This window comes from Corvus moneduloides, chromosome 7 (assembly GCF_009650955.1).
Source record: "Corvus moneduloides isolate bCorMon1 chromosome 7, bCorMon1.pri, whole genome shotgun sequence".
In the NCBI taxonomy this organism is placed as follows: Eukaryota; Metazoa; Chordata; class Aves; order Passeriformes; family Corvidae; genus Corvus; species Corvus moneduloides.
This window is the reverse complement of record NC_045482.1, coordinates 35,173,559-35,188,810: the sequence shown is the minus strand read 5'-3', so window position 1 is coordinate 35,188,810 and position 15,252 is coordinate 35,173,559.

Genomic DNA, 15,252 nt, shown 5'->3' with positions numbered 1-15,252 from the left:
TGAATGGATAACATCTGTAAGGTCCATAGTAGCAAGACCTTGCATAAATTTAAAATATGTCAATAAAATTGAATCCATGCTAATGAATAATTTGCTAACATTTTCAGGTTCTTGTAATGAGCAGAAGACAGAGGTGTAAGTTGAGTCATGACTGCATATCACTGGCACAATATTATCTCATTCCTTTAAACAAATTTGAGCTGCATGATTCAACATGAGATTGGATCAGAAACGGGATGGAAGGAGCAGCAGCAGCAATCTTCCTGCAGCATGATCTCTTGCAGTACATTCCTGCTGGCAACTTTGGGGTGAGTTCTTTTTGTGACAGTGCACACAGTTTAATCTTTCACCTTGAAGTTAATTTTATTCTGCAGTAGGCAGAGCAGCCATTATGTAGGAGCAGGATGAAATTCAGAGAAGTTGGTTTCATATGCAAACACACGATACCTGGGAGTGCTCGAGTGCTGCTGTGGTGCCAAGGCTTGTCTGCCTGAGATGGTGAGGGAGGATGGCTCAGCAGCAGGTCTGTGGAAATGAAAACACACCTCCCCGAACAGCCACAAGTCACCTCAGTCTAGATTTAAAACGTGATCAGGGATAGCAGGATGCAAAGCTGTAGGCATTAGGGCCTTGGGCTAAAAGCTGAATGCCTCAGAAGTATGGACCACCCTAAGGAGATGTGAACTCCTCTACTCTTGTGCCTTGGGGTGCCAGGCTGGAGGTACACCTTCCAGTTCTCCCATTTCTACTTGCCAGAGGACCAGAAGAGGGGAGGAACAGGATTTTCTGAGTTTAACATTTAGGGCTCTTGGTTGGTAGAAAGGAGCTCTGGCTCCGTGTGTTGTTCCCTTTATACTAGAAATAGTTACCAGATACATGGAGATAACTCAGATAAAGAGTGCTGTCAGACATAAAACAGAAGGTACAACCATTACAGTAAAAAAAAAAAAAAAAAAAAACCCAAAAGACAGCATTTTGAGATTTCTAAGAGTCTTGTTTTGCTCACATAGAGATGAGTACTGCAAGGTAAGTCTATTACTTCTGCACGAATGGGATCACTGATACCTGAGAACATTCTGCGGCAGAGAATAAACTGGATAAAAGTCTGAGGAATTCAGGTTTGGACTAACAGTGATTTTTTTTTCCCCCCTCCTCTTTCTCAATAACTTTTTTGTAGGAACAGGGAACCTTTAGGGGAGAAGTGATACAGGGTGCCAAGGTTGCAATTTTTCTGCAAATAAAGCTGCTTTTACCAATATGCCCCTAAATCATCAGGTTTACATTGACCTCAACCCAGTTTTACTCCTTGTAATTCTTGGCTCATCGGATCCAAAGAAACCTACCAAGCCAGTTTGGACATATATCCTGAGGGACCCCAGTACTGGAGTGTGGATTATAGACTTTTTTGCAGGATTGAAGCTTTGGCTGTAGAAACAGTGAATGGGATGTTCTTGGCATTCCTGAATGGAAACCAGTATTAATATTTAGGTGTTTCCTGTGTTCCCTACCCAGAGCCTTTAGGGAGTTTATTGCTCTTACTGGTACAGGACTGGAGCAATACTGGGTTGCTGCCAAGCTGAGGACCCCATTTAAACTGCATTTCAAGGTTTACACTTTGAGTGCTCTTTTATGCAACTTCAGATTTTTGGCTGAAATGTTGTAATGCCAGTGAAACGTCTAAAAATAATACCTCATAATTGCAACAGATAAATCTTACATAACGCTGCCTTTCAGCCGAGACAGGTACATTTGCAAGGGGAAAACAAAGCCCTTGGTGCTGCTGGCTAGAACAGAGACTCAGACAGAGGGAGGGGAAAGAGAGCAAGTCTTGTTCTTTCATGTTGTTCATTTTTACTGTCAGAATTCACATCTATTCCTAGCGGCATCTCAAGACCTGAGGAAGAGGGGAACCACGGCATAAATATGGAATACAAGAATTTACACGAGGTCATGCCAGAAAGGACACCTCGGTAAGGTGGAAGCAAACCTCTTAGGGCTGCAGACTCTTTCTCTCCTAGGCTTGAGCAAGGATTGGGCTAAAGGAGTAAGAGGGACAGGCTGGGGCAGCAACAGGGAAGGTGAAGAGGCCGACTGAACCAGCCAGGATCCTTCCACAGCAGCAGAGGATCAACAGAAATTTTGTGTGTCTGAGCAATAAACAATCAGTGCCAAGCATTTAGCAAGTGTCAGACTCAAGGTTGGGACTCAGGATTCCCTTTTCTCATCCTTCTGTTCATAAATTATATTAATTTCACTGAAATTTAAAATAGCGTTGAAGGGAATCATAAGTTAACAAATAATCATTAGTGCCAAATTAAATAGGTTTTGTCTGTAAGTAACTCAAAAATAAATCAGTTTATCTCTGACTAAAAAGGAATTTCAAAACACAGCTATAATTTAAATATCTTTAGACCTAAAGCAGAAACACTTTTCTTTTTTAACTTGGGTGAGGTTTGAGATCGGCTTTTGCTCCTCTGGATTGACTTTTTTGCATCCTTAATTTTTTAGTTTGGTAAGTAAAAAGCATGTAATTGCCATAGCTATGCCTATATCTTTGCAATTTAAGGATCAGAACATGCAAATTCTATCTTGAAATTATTGAACATTTTAATCTTCTCATCTAAGGCCTTCAGTATATGATTATACAGGTGTGCCCTGGCTTCCTAACGAAATGCAAATCCCTCTCAGTAAGCAAATATTTATTCAAAGAAGTAAAACTTAAAATTAAAACATTCTTTTTCTCACTATCATTAGCAGGATAGGTAAGAATATTGGGCAAGAACAAGACACCTGCACCTCACATTATAAGGTATTCTCACATTCCCATGTTGAGCATGTGGTGAATAAAGGCTCTTGATATATTTCTCCAGACATGCTCAAGGAAAAATTGTTGTCTTCATCAGCAGAGGCAAAAGGAATTTCTCTCTCTCTCCTTTTGTCCAGATCTCATATTTCTGTGGTTGCTACAGAAAGCTATTACTGGAACTCATATCTAGTAAGTTTGCCTCTCCATCACCAAATAAGTCCCTAATACCCAGTATTCCAAGCTGTTTGTTTTAGATATTGCTCTCCATGATCTCCTTTTTCTCCTATTTTTTTTAACCTGTAAAAGGGTCAAGGTTTTATTTTCTCTCCAGATACCTTCTAACTTCAAAGTCTCTGAATTTAATATAATTCCTCCATTGTCAAGCAACAGCCACCAAGACACACAACAAACCACTCTTACTTGTTTCACTTTTGCTCTGTTGTGAAGCTGAGCAGCTCATGGTTCCTGCTGCAGCTGACAAGGGCCAGTTTTGGTGGCCTGACATTTTCAGGTGGACTGATTTCTGCAGAGTGGCAAGTTTTTGCCTCCTCCTTCCATAGTAGCAGGGGCTCTGCCAACCTCTGCTGGGCCAGAGGGAGCCAGGATGGGAACAGGAATGGGAAATGGGGTGAGAACAGGAAGAGTTTTATTAAAAAAAAAAAAAATATATATATATATATAGTGACAAAGCACAGAACAAAAAGTTTTTTCATTTCCAGAAAAAAAAGCTACAGCAGCAGCCTTGCTTCTGAAAAGCAGACGTAACATGAGTGACAGAAAAGGCTGAACTCTAAAGTCTTGAGAGTGACTCTTGCAAAACATTCAGGTATAGGTGATTGGTGAGGGTGGAGTTTTGCCCAGGGCAGCAGAGCCCCTCCAAGGCTGATGGTGTGAAGAATTACTCAGAAAAGCTCCTTCTCTGTCGGTGTCAGGTACGTGCCTCAGACAATGCAGAACTTGATGATGCATCATTTATGTTATTGTCCTATGAGGGTTATGAATTCCACAATGTAAAAAGCCCTGTATGACACACATCTACTTTTTCTCCACTCCTTTCAGTGAAATTCAGGAAGAAAGGTGCACTAAAAGCAGAAGTGTTAGCTGAATTACATCCCATAACAAGAGTTTTGTATATCGAACAAAAGAGGATTCATACATCCACTTATGCAGAGTGAAATGCAATAGTAAACTCAAACACTTTTTTTATCTTAATGCTTAAACATTAAGCTAGATATAAAGAGGACGCATAAATAAATGATACATTGCTGATTACTTTGAAAGCTAGTTTGAAATTTGTGTACTGTGCTGCCGACAGCGAGTGTCCTGAATTGGCCCAAGAGATGCAACTTAATGTAGAAGCACCGTGTGAGAGTGGAGATTCACCTGACAAGGAGATGGGGGTTGGAGGGGAGTTCCAAGCACCAAAGGGATTCTAGCCACAAGAAAATAAAGCCATTACATAATCTGCTACAACATGTATGTGAGATTTCTAACACAGGAACAGGGAGGGAGAAAAATAACCCAAAACTCAGCCATTAAATCTGGCCTGGACTTGACAAATGCACACAAAAAAATATGACCTTGATTTTCCTGTGTTGAGTATTTCAGTGTAGCATAAAATTACATTTAGCTAGTTCCCCACTCCCTGCCTCCATTTCTACCAAAAACTGCACTTGTACAGATGCATGCTCATGTTTCACCATATGCAAACTGATTCCCCAGCACATTTAAAAGTGCCCACAATTGGTAAAGCAAGTGGCAGAGCATGGCTTTTATGGTCTGGCTTCAAAATTATAACTATACCTCACACATTGTGTGTTCCTCCACTTCCAAAAGGGAGCTCCTACCCTGAGTCAGTCATACTCTTCTTCATGTTGCCATCATATCTTCTTTAACCTGTCCTGCTCCCTTGCTCAGGTGCTGGCCTTTATAGGCTTCTGGAAGGCTCAGAATCCTCTCCCTACCACCCAGCAGGATGAGCCTTGTCTTCAACAGCTGAGGGCAGTGCACGCACGACACAGCCATTCCTTCTTTCCACAGCCTGTGGGCAGATCAGGTGTTACTGAGGGTTAACACACCGAGGAACGGGACATGAGAATGGCATCTGAATCTCCGTTTGCATTACAACCCTCTGCTCTTTGATTAAAAAATCAGGGTTAGTCATCTCCCTTGGGAGCACCCCCTCACCCCCAAGGATATTGCAGTGCTCTGTAAGTCTACATGAATATTGGCTTGTGATGCACTTCTGGGGATATGGATATCTGGTGAAGTGGGAAAGTCTTTTGTGCATTGCACGGAAAAGCCAGAAGAACAAACTGTCACAGCCTTTTCACAGAGCCACACAGGCACTGAAATCAGCTGCTTTTTGGAAAAGCTTGGACAAATGGGAAATATTTGATCCAAAAAAGCATGCTTTTCACTAGATCATCTCCTGAAGAAATTGGTAAATTGGGGCAATGAAAGGCAATGCCTGACAGTTTTAGCAGAAAGCCAGCATCTAGTGAAAGAGCAGGACCTTGCCCCAAAGGCATTGCCCTTTCCACGTTCCCCCTTGAATGACCTTATCGCTGGCAGTCCGGCTCCATCTGTGCTCCAGCCTTAGCAGGGTGGGTGTTTCCTATCAGCACTCTCCAAAATTAGGAAGGCAATTTTACTTCTGCCTTGAATTGCCATAATTAAGATGCTTTTTGCATCTGATGCCTCTCTGCGTGCCGAACATGGATCACATGTCCTGGACCTCCCGCTCCTTCCCGTGCCATGCACCACCCACCTCTGCTGGTGCTGGCTGCCTTCTGCACTGTGCAAGGAAGGGCAGCGTATGCTTCACAACCAGGAGCATGTCCCCTCCCAAACTGGGGTTGGATGGGTGGCCAACCACAGGATGACAGACAGACAGATTTATGGGACCTATGCTCATGCATGGGACCTAAGGGTGGGGAGAGCAATGCCTGCCAAAACCTCTGAGATCTGGGCGTGCTCCTGGTGGGTTTGGTTGCTGGTCCAGATCTGCTGCCCCAGCTTCCTGGCTGCTCCATGTGCTCGCTCCCCCAGGGAATAACGATGTGGGGCTGTATTTTTAGGAAGTTCAGATGAGTCCCCAACCTGGGGGTTTCACCTTGTGCTACCGGACTCCTTAGAGAGGAGCATACACTCCTCCCTGAGGTGGAAATAAGGGACATGGGTCCCAGGAAGTGGGATCATGGTGCTGAATGCTGGGACTGACATCCCACAACCCTGGGAAGGAGGCCAGTGCATCTTTTGAATCTGAATTTCAGGCTCTGGGGCACCAAGATCGTGTTCAATAGATCTCATTCTCTATGTGGCAGACCAGATCGTGCACTCTGAACATATCACTCAAGCTGCTGAAAACAGGGTTCAGCGAGCTGAACCTGTGTGATCCAACCCCTCCTGGTGTGGAAAGTCTGAGCTCAGGCAGAAGGCTGGGCTTTAAAGGGAGGAAATCTCATATTTATTCATGATTTAATTAAGAGAGACCAGGCTTTTCAGCCTGTTTTGAATATACATGAAAACAAATATATAGATAAGGCTATCGTTCCTTTTATCAGCCCCGTGCTTCTGAACAAAACAGCAATTTCAAATATTCTGGATAGCGAGATTTAATCCATCACTAGGGCCTGACCCTGCTTTTCCCATATCGGGCTTTAGAGCGTGGTGCTACAGATTTGAATCCTGAACACCAAAGAAAGGACACATGAAAAGCAAAAATCTCTCACTGAATTTTGTTCCAGCCTTGTTTGAACACAAACCTCCCTGTGCTTTGAGTTTCATTCATTAAAACAAAGCACACAGAATAACTCTCACCTACTATTATTAATCATAAGGATTTCCTCCGGAAAACAAATATACTTGGGCTTTCAGAACAAATCAATTCGGAGAAAGGGAATATTTTGTCTGCCATGACAGCCCAGAAGAGGGTAAAAACAAACATCTCTGCTGTTGCTGGTTTACAGCTGACTCTGCGATGGACTGCTGGTGATGTGTGATGCTATTTTTAAACAGCAATTGTTTAATCACTTCTGTTCCCATGGGCTGAGACTAAAAATGATGCCTCCAGAGCACTTTGTCTACAAGCAGGTAGAAATAATTTGATCACATCCTTTATGGCTACAGAGGAGATGGAGCCGTATGAAGCATCGGCAACACATTTCACAAAGAATCTAAATATTGAGCAGGAGTGAGAGTGTGTTGATCATGACATCCAAGTGGCATAATGTCACCAAGTGATCTGCTATGAAACATATCACCCTCTCCAACAGCAAAGAGAGGAGCTTCGCTTAAAGCTGTATATTTTTATGGCTTTTTTTCTTTTTTCTGCAGAGTTAACTCTTGGGGCTCATGTATCCACTTTCCATGAAAGGCATGGATTATGCTGAAGGACATCAGTAATTGTAGGAAAGCATTTTGAGTGTGGATATTTCTGGGAGTGTTTATTAGACTTGCTGTTGGTTTGTTGTACTTGACAGCTCCATTGTGAACTTCTCCCAAGGAAAGCAGAATTAAACACAGATGGGCTTGCCAGGAAGAAAGCGTGACATTGTCTCACTCAGCAAGATCTCAGCCGTAGCCTCCTCACAATTCTCCACTAACAGCGACTATACCACTACACCCAGACTTTTACAACATGCTTGCACCTTGTAACATAGAAACAATTCCTATATAAATATTAAAGCAGCCCTCCTGCAAAAAACCATTCATTTCAGCAAACTGGAGGTATTCCCTCGGTCAAACCGTGGCGTAACTCTGTGTAAATCAGAAAATTACGCGAATGAGAAACTTGACCTAATAGACAGAGCAAACACTTAAACCTCCAGCACAGAGAGTAATAGCCCAGCTTCACAGATGTCAGTGGGAATTTTACTATTGACTTCCACAGGGCCAGCATCTCACCCATATCTGCATAGATGATTAATAGCTCCCGTGCCTTTCAATATCCTCCCTGGCTAACAATAAATTATCTCTGCCAGTGATTACTTTTAAGATGTAGCTCATAAAAATCCTTGTGAAAAGCAAATAGTTTTGCCTTTGGGACAGACTATATTAAAGTAAGTGTTGGATATTTTTGAAATCTTCCCCAGATGGATTGCCATAGGGCACTACAAGATCTTCCTGACTTCATTTCAAATAATCCCAGCCACTTGTCCTGCTATAGCATTATCCTTGTAGATGTATTTTTTTTCAGAAAGAAGGAATTAAGCTTTCTATGAAGGTGTGTTTAATATGAGACCTTGTTAAATAGTTCTGTCTCCTTCTGAGTTTATGTGTTTGCAGAGATACTTTTGTTTACTTTGAGAAAAGACATAAATACCATCCCTGGTGTCTGGGCTTTTTGTTTGTTTGTTCTGAGGTTTTTTTGCAGACACTTGTACCCCTTAAAAAATAGTGTTCAGAGCAAGTTAATGGGGGGAATCTGCTAGTTTAAGTTTATTTTGGTCATCTGAAAGTATTGGCCAAGTGCCAGCTTCGGGATGTATGCTGCTACAAAGAAAAACCTGACTGATAAAGAGGTAAATAAGGTCTGATTTCGAAAGCTGCAGGACCCCTTCATTCAATAATCCTCCTGTGGACCAAGGGCTATTTAACACCTCTTTCCATCAGATAATTCATTCCCATTCTTGCTTCTCCTTCTCTCCTTTCTTTTTTTTTTTTTTTTCCTGGTTGATTTGAATAAGCTTCTAAGATCAGCTGGAGAATGTTTCCCTCAGGACCAGTACTCCCAGCTGGCCCAGCCGCCAGTGGCTTTCTCTTCCTTTCCTTTCTTGGGTTTTCCTTTCCGTCTGTCCTTGCTCCCATTTCCTCACCCCTCAATCCCCTGCATTCTCATTCAGAGGAAGGGCACCAGGTTCCTGGTTTACACAAGGCTTCTGCAGGTATTAGGACAGACAAAGTGTAAACCACAATGTAAGTGATGTCTTCTTGGCTTGCATGTGCTGCTGCAGAAATATCCTTGGGGACTCCTGGAGTGACTTCCACTTTCCCCACTGAGAAAATAATAATAATTTACTGCTACCCTTTGTTTCTAAACGTTTAGTTATTTATCCATGAAGGAATTTCCTCTCTCATCCTAATGCAATTTTCTTTTCAGACTTGTATGACAGAATCCTTGAAAGCCCTTTGAAAAGGAACAGGCAGGTGCTGAACTGTGTCCCTCTTGCATGGAGAAGAGGAGCTGAGCCCCATTTTTCTACATGTGCAGAGAACTGTATGCTGCCATCAAGGAGAAGGGACTGGAGAAGAACAGATCCATGTTCATATCCTCACGATTAGAGCTGAAAGTGACGCCTCAGTCCCTCAGGCCAGGTCCCTCACAGCCACAGACATCCACGTGTGTTTTGATATCATCTACTCTCTTTTGCTGCTGTGTCTGTATTGAACAAAAATGTTGAAGCCCTTGAAGTTCTTTTGCACATGTAACTGCCATTGGATATTAGCTAATATACAGTGCCCTTTCATTTCTGCGTGAGTGCACAGCTTGCTGCTGCTCGCCTTTAGATGGGCACGTAGCACAGAGCCATGAAAGAGCTGCTCAGGTTATTGAAGTGAGTTCCCACCTTAACCAGGATCACCAAAACACGGAGTTGGTTCAACATGAAGGTCTTTTTTCTCTCTACTCTTCTCCTTTCCCCCCACTAGCACTACCTGTACCCTCATTCCAGGTAATGAAGTGCCAGAATTTGTCCTGCCCATAGGAGGGGGATACCCATCCTTTAGAGGAGGGAGAGAGAGGGGAAAGGGAACAAATCAGTGTTTTGAATCAGGATCATATTTTTCAAGAAGAATCCATCTAAGCCCAAGCTTTTAGATGTAAAAAGTGACTTAAAACTATTATCAGTCAAGATCTATCTCGCAACTTGTTTAAGAAAACTTCTTCCAGACCTACTCAGTGTGCACTGCAGAGCTTGGGAGGAGAAACAGGCTGCAGAGTGTCCCACTGCATCAGCCACTTCCAAGAGAGAAAAAGTCTCTTCTGTGAGAGAAGGGAAACAGCAAAAGAGCTGGACTTCATACCCAGGAGAGTCAAAGTCATTCCATGGGAGCAGTCACCCTGCAGTTTTAAGTCAGGGATTAAACTCAATGTACAGAGCCATGTTACTCTGATTTGTGCACTTGCACTGGTAGCAGATCTACCTGCTTCTGTTATAAGGAAGAGATAAATAAAGATGAATGTGATCTTTGTTTAGAAGTTGAATTTGGATTTTCCCTCTGCATCATTTGCTGCAGTTTCTCATTTCTAGCTCTCCCTCTCCTTCATGTAGCAATTTCTGCGTCTCTTTGTTACTCCATTCCATGAGATCAAATGCTGTGATACCCTAACAGCATTAGCCAAATAAGCCTGGAGAATTTAACCCCTTAGAGGGTTTCTTTTCCATTCTGAAGCACCTTCTAACATATTATTCAATGACTGCACCCACTGAACTTTTTTTTTTAATATCCCATTTAATTTTTTTTCTCTCAATAGTTTCCTTTGCCCCTTCTGCCACTTTCCTTCTCCATGCTCTGTAAGTGCATTTGTGCAGACAAGAGATGCGCCAAAGGTGGGTGGGTATGTGACAAGGAGGTATCTGACCCTGCCAAGGTTATGTGTGTGAAGTTTCTTTAGCTACAAAGCATGAGGTTTACTCTAACATCAACCACAGATAAAAGGACAATATATTTTAGTGTCAATTATAAAACGAGAGGATATTTACGTAAGTTTAAAAGTCCTACTTTTTAAGTATTCATCATGATTAGCTTGGGGTTTTATTTTCTAACAGAATGTATGAATTTATATTGATTATCTTATTTTGAGAACTATGTCATTTCAAGTTACAGTATGCTTTGCAGGTTTTATTCCCATAAAAAATTCCATTCATTGTTAATTCTGTTGGAAAAGTATTCTGCTTCTTAAAATATATTATACCAATTAATCTTTTCAATTTAAACAGCCACATTTAAATGTTATATTTAGAATTATCTGAAGCCTTAACCCTACTAAACACAGACAGCATTTAAAAAAAGTAAAATACAACGTAAATAGTGACTGGCATTACAGTTACGTCAACCACTGTAATGTTCTTTTGTGATCTATAATTTGATTAGAACGGGGGGATTTTAAGATTTTAGCGTCCTTTTCTCCAAAACGGTAAGATTTTTTGGGTTTGTGCCTAGTTTAAAGCGATGATTTGAGCAGTAGCCTATGGGGGGCACTCAAGGACTGCAAACAGATCCCTCTCCTCCCAAACTTCTCAGATTGTCTGCGCCGGGATGGGGCAGACCCTGGGGCACATTTTCACATTACCTTTTATAAAAAGAACAAAAGCGAGGAAAATAAACGAAACCATTTTTTGTCGCAGCCTTACTATTCCCCGATGAAAGACAAAGTGATATTAAAAGGCGCATTTAAATGACATTCAGAGCCTGATTATGCTAAAAGCGTAAGAGCATCGAGCAGACTGTGGAGTTTGTCTGCATTTTCAAATTCTAAACAAGGTACCTTGTACATGATGTTTCAACGGTAGAGAAAATTATTATTCACCTACCGAGTTTTTGGGATTGTTTTAAACGTTGATGACATTTGCATGCTCTCTTCTTAGCTTTATGAAGTGAAACAATTATTTATGCAAATTGTTTTGATTTCTTTTTCTATGAAGGAAAATTTTGCCTACTGTTGTAGCGGTGGCTGTTTGCCACAGCAGTCATTTGGACCGCCACTGTAAGGCCTTTATCTGATGGCAAAAATCTTGTACCAGATGTTCTTTTATTTGATCTGTTTTATGATTAATCAGATTTAGCCCAAAACCAGAATGAAAACCCTGCTACAGCACCTGGCTGCCATTGAACAATAATTTGCTTTGTAGTCGGGGGGGAGGCTCGTTTGGCCTCTGAAACGCTGTGGTGCAGACTCATAAGTTTTCATTCTGATACATTTTGGAGGAAGGGAGTAAAAAGTGAATATAATAGCTGTCAGCAGGATAATTTTCCAAACATCTCAGACTGGTAAATACCACTAATTTCTCCTAAAGGGAAAGTTAAAGGAAGTTTGGATAGCAGTTTTACACAGAAGCTCTCGTGCCTGGCCAGGCAGTGCTGATGCCACTGCAATAGGGGTGGGACAGAGCCTGGGATGATGCACCACCAGCCATGGGGCTAAACCTAATCTAAACAGTAAAATTCCACTTCTCTGTAGAAAAATACTGTGCCAGAAGGAAAGCGTTCGTACAGGCTCCTTCAGTAATGCAAGCGTCTAACATTTATCAAGAAGGGAAAATGTTATGCGTTTATAAGGCTGCTGAATCAAGCAACGTGGAGGTATGTTTGGAGTGGAAAGGGAGGGCTTTTCCCTTAGGAACATCTCCTAAAATACAAATGCGAAGCGTCATCACTGTTTTGCTTCAAGGTGAGATATTTTAGGCATGAGGAGTTGAGGTACAACAGAGTGGCAACTGTACTTTTTAAATAATAAATACATTTACTATAGTTGATTTTATTGTCATAAGGAGAAATGGTTTATGTATTTCCAGGGCATGCCAAACAACCATGAGCTCCCCCATGTCAGGAGAGGCACCCCCATTTGTGTGGTATATCATCTTTTCTTCTTATGCTGTACGACTGTGAATACACAATTGATATTTGTCAAACAGCATCCATTTACAACACTTATTAAATATCTCCAATTTCAACACCACCAGGTGTAAGTTTTTAAAAAAAAAACCCTTGTTTTTTTAGATATTCCTTCTGTGCTTCTGGCAAATGGGAAATATATGCTCCTTGAGAGCAGTAAGATATGGAAACCTAATAGGAGATTGTGGAAATGGATAACGACTTCTGTCAAATGACATTATGCATTATTATTATTTTAATCATTTGCTATCACTGACAAAGATCCCACTAGGTTATTCCTGATGCCGTGTTTAGGAAAGTAAAAGAGATAAAGAGATAAAGCTGTGCACTTTACTTCACAACACTTGCTCGATGAAATTGAAAATTTTATAAATAAGTTGCATTGAGATCTAATATAAAAAAAAAGAAAATGAGTTCTCTCCTTTGGCAATTTTCATGTGGGTTTTTGAATAGGTGTTGTGCGAATGCCATAAACTATGGAATTAATCCAAAGTTACTAATGGTAGGACTGGTTCTCTCTGCCACCCCTTGGAAGTACTGAAGAGGCACCTAGTTGTCCAAATCTCAACAATTTCAGAACTGGACCTTCAGGACTAGAAATGTAGAATAAATTCATGATAAAGCACGTACTAATGGGTATTTGGGAGATGAACTTAAGTTGTCCACCATCTCAGAAAATCACATTATATTAAACAAAGGTAATTTTATTGTGTTACTCAGAGCTATGGTGTATATCTATTTTGGGATAAACTGGTGAAGGAAGTGCTTTGAACTGGCTAATATGCCACATGGTCTGGACACAAATTTTACCACAGAAGTTTGAAACAGATGCAACCAGATATTTTTCCTCTTTTTTCCCTACTTTTCATACTTTTTCTGAGCACTGACCATGAACATTCTTTTCTTTTGGCCCAGGACTATTCCACTCATTGGAAACAAATTTCATCTCTCCCTGCATGTGGGTGCAGCACCTCTGGGTAGAGCAGGTTGGCAGGTAAGGAAGTTGGCCTCTTTTACAGAAACACCTTAATTTATTGGGTAATAAAATAATTTGGAAGTTTCGTTTGAAAGAAACGCTTTTTTTTTTTTGTCTCAAAATTGTCCTTTAAACAGACTCTGAAAGGTGATGAGTTCTTTTCTGTTCTAATAACTTTTACGAGCCTATTTTTACGAGAAGCAAACCTTGCAATCAGCATTAAGATTTCCCATTTATGCCTTCGCTAAAGCATGTCCAGTTAACTGCAAAATGTCACTTGTCCTGAGCAGATGTCTGGGTACCACAAGCTGGCGTTGAGCTGCCCTTTAGCAGAGTTGCATCAGTTCATTGCATTTCACCTGGCGTGGGCCAGCACCACCTCTCAAGCGTTTTACAAGAAAAAAAAAGTATCAGAATTTCTTTACAATAAGTGGAAGATGGAGTTTAGTGCAGATCAAGGTCATGGTTTCCAGGTTTAGGACTTTGCATTTTGCTCGTCCCATTTATTGTCGCTCTTGTGAGGGAGGGTCTTCACACTGATCCGTTTTTATGTGGGTTTTAATACTTCCCAATTTATGTGTTAAAGCCACGCCAAATCATCTGGAATGCCAGGCAGCAATTTCCATCCGTGACACTTGGTATGCAAATATCCACATTACAGCTCACACATGGAGAACTTTTCCTACAGCTGTTGGAGATGCACATTCAGAAAGTCTTTAATAATGAAACCAACGTTTCACTGCAGTAATGAAAAATTCCTTCAGGGATGTTTTCTCCAGCAGGGATAGTGTGTAATGCAACCTCCTGAATTCAGACAGGGTGGGTTTTTTTGTTCTGTTTTTTAATCTTTGGTCTTTCTTCTCTTTTCGATCCTCTCAAATACTTTCTCCCTTTTTTCTGCTCCTGTGTCAGCTGCTGCCTGGCAACTTTTCTCTGTGTGGTGGGACAGGGCAGGGCACCCGACTGCCTTTGGACAGGCTGCCAGCACCATCCCCTAGCAACCAGTCCAGGCACTGTGATGCTCTGCAAAGGGCTGCACACCAGCTAGCAACCTTTGTCCCCACTGCCCCTGTCAAATCGGGCACTGGGGGAGTCACTGATGCCACCATCCCTGCCTACCCACACAACCACTCGAAGGCCATGGCTGGTACACAATAAACCAGAGCACAACCCAAGTTTCAGTGATGCAGTTGAGGTGGTTTCATAGTGACTACTGCCAGAATTACCTTTTGGTGATAATTAATATTCCTGTGTTGTATTATGCCGGCGAGTATGAATGATTGGTTCTACTTTGTTTAATTTATCTCAATAAGAGATTTCATAATATTCTATAGCTTGATGAATTAATTTATTTAACTTGTCAGTGTTAATAACTCTGATTACAAGGAAGAAGTTATAAAGTACCGTAGGTGTGAACAGATCTCTAACAACACTTTTAACTTTGAATTTACTTCTGACAAGTACTTCACTCTAGTCTCCTACTAACTTCCTTTTTTTTGGCTGTAGCAAGGAAAAGAGATTCCTCAATTCCTTTCTGTCGCTCTCCTCTGTATCCACTCTTTGTGTGGCGCCCCAGAGCTTCTGGTTTATTTTTTTTAAATGGCACTGAGAGAAGACTTCAATAAATATTTGACAAGCCAGTCTGGTTCCTGATCTGTGTACCTGCCACTGGTCCTGCGTGTCTCAACATTCAGACACCACACAGAAATCTGAACACAGTTGTGTGCATTCAACCAGCAACAGAGAGGCTGGAAATGCAGAAACTGCTTCCAGCTAAAATTGCCATTCCCTTTTTTTACTCAAGTCTGAGGCTAAGGAAAAACCTGTCATACAGCAGATGGCTTGGAGCATC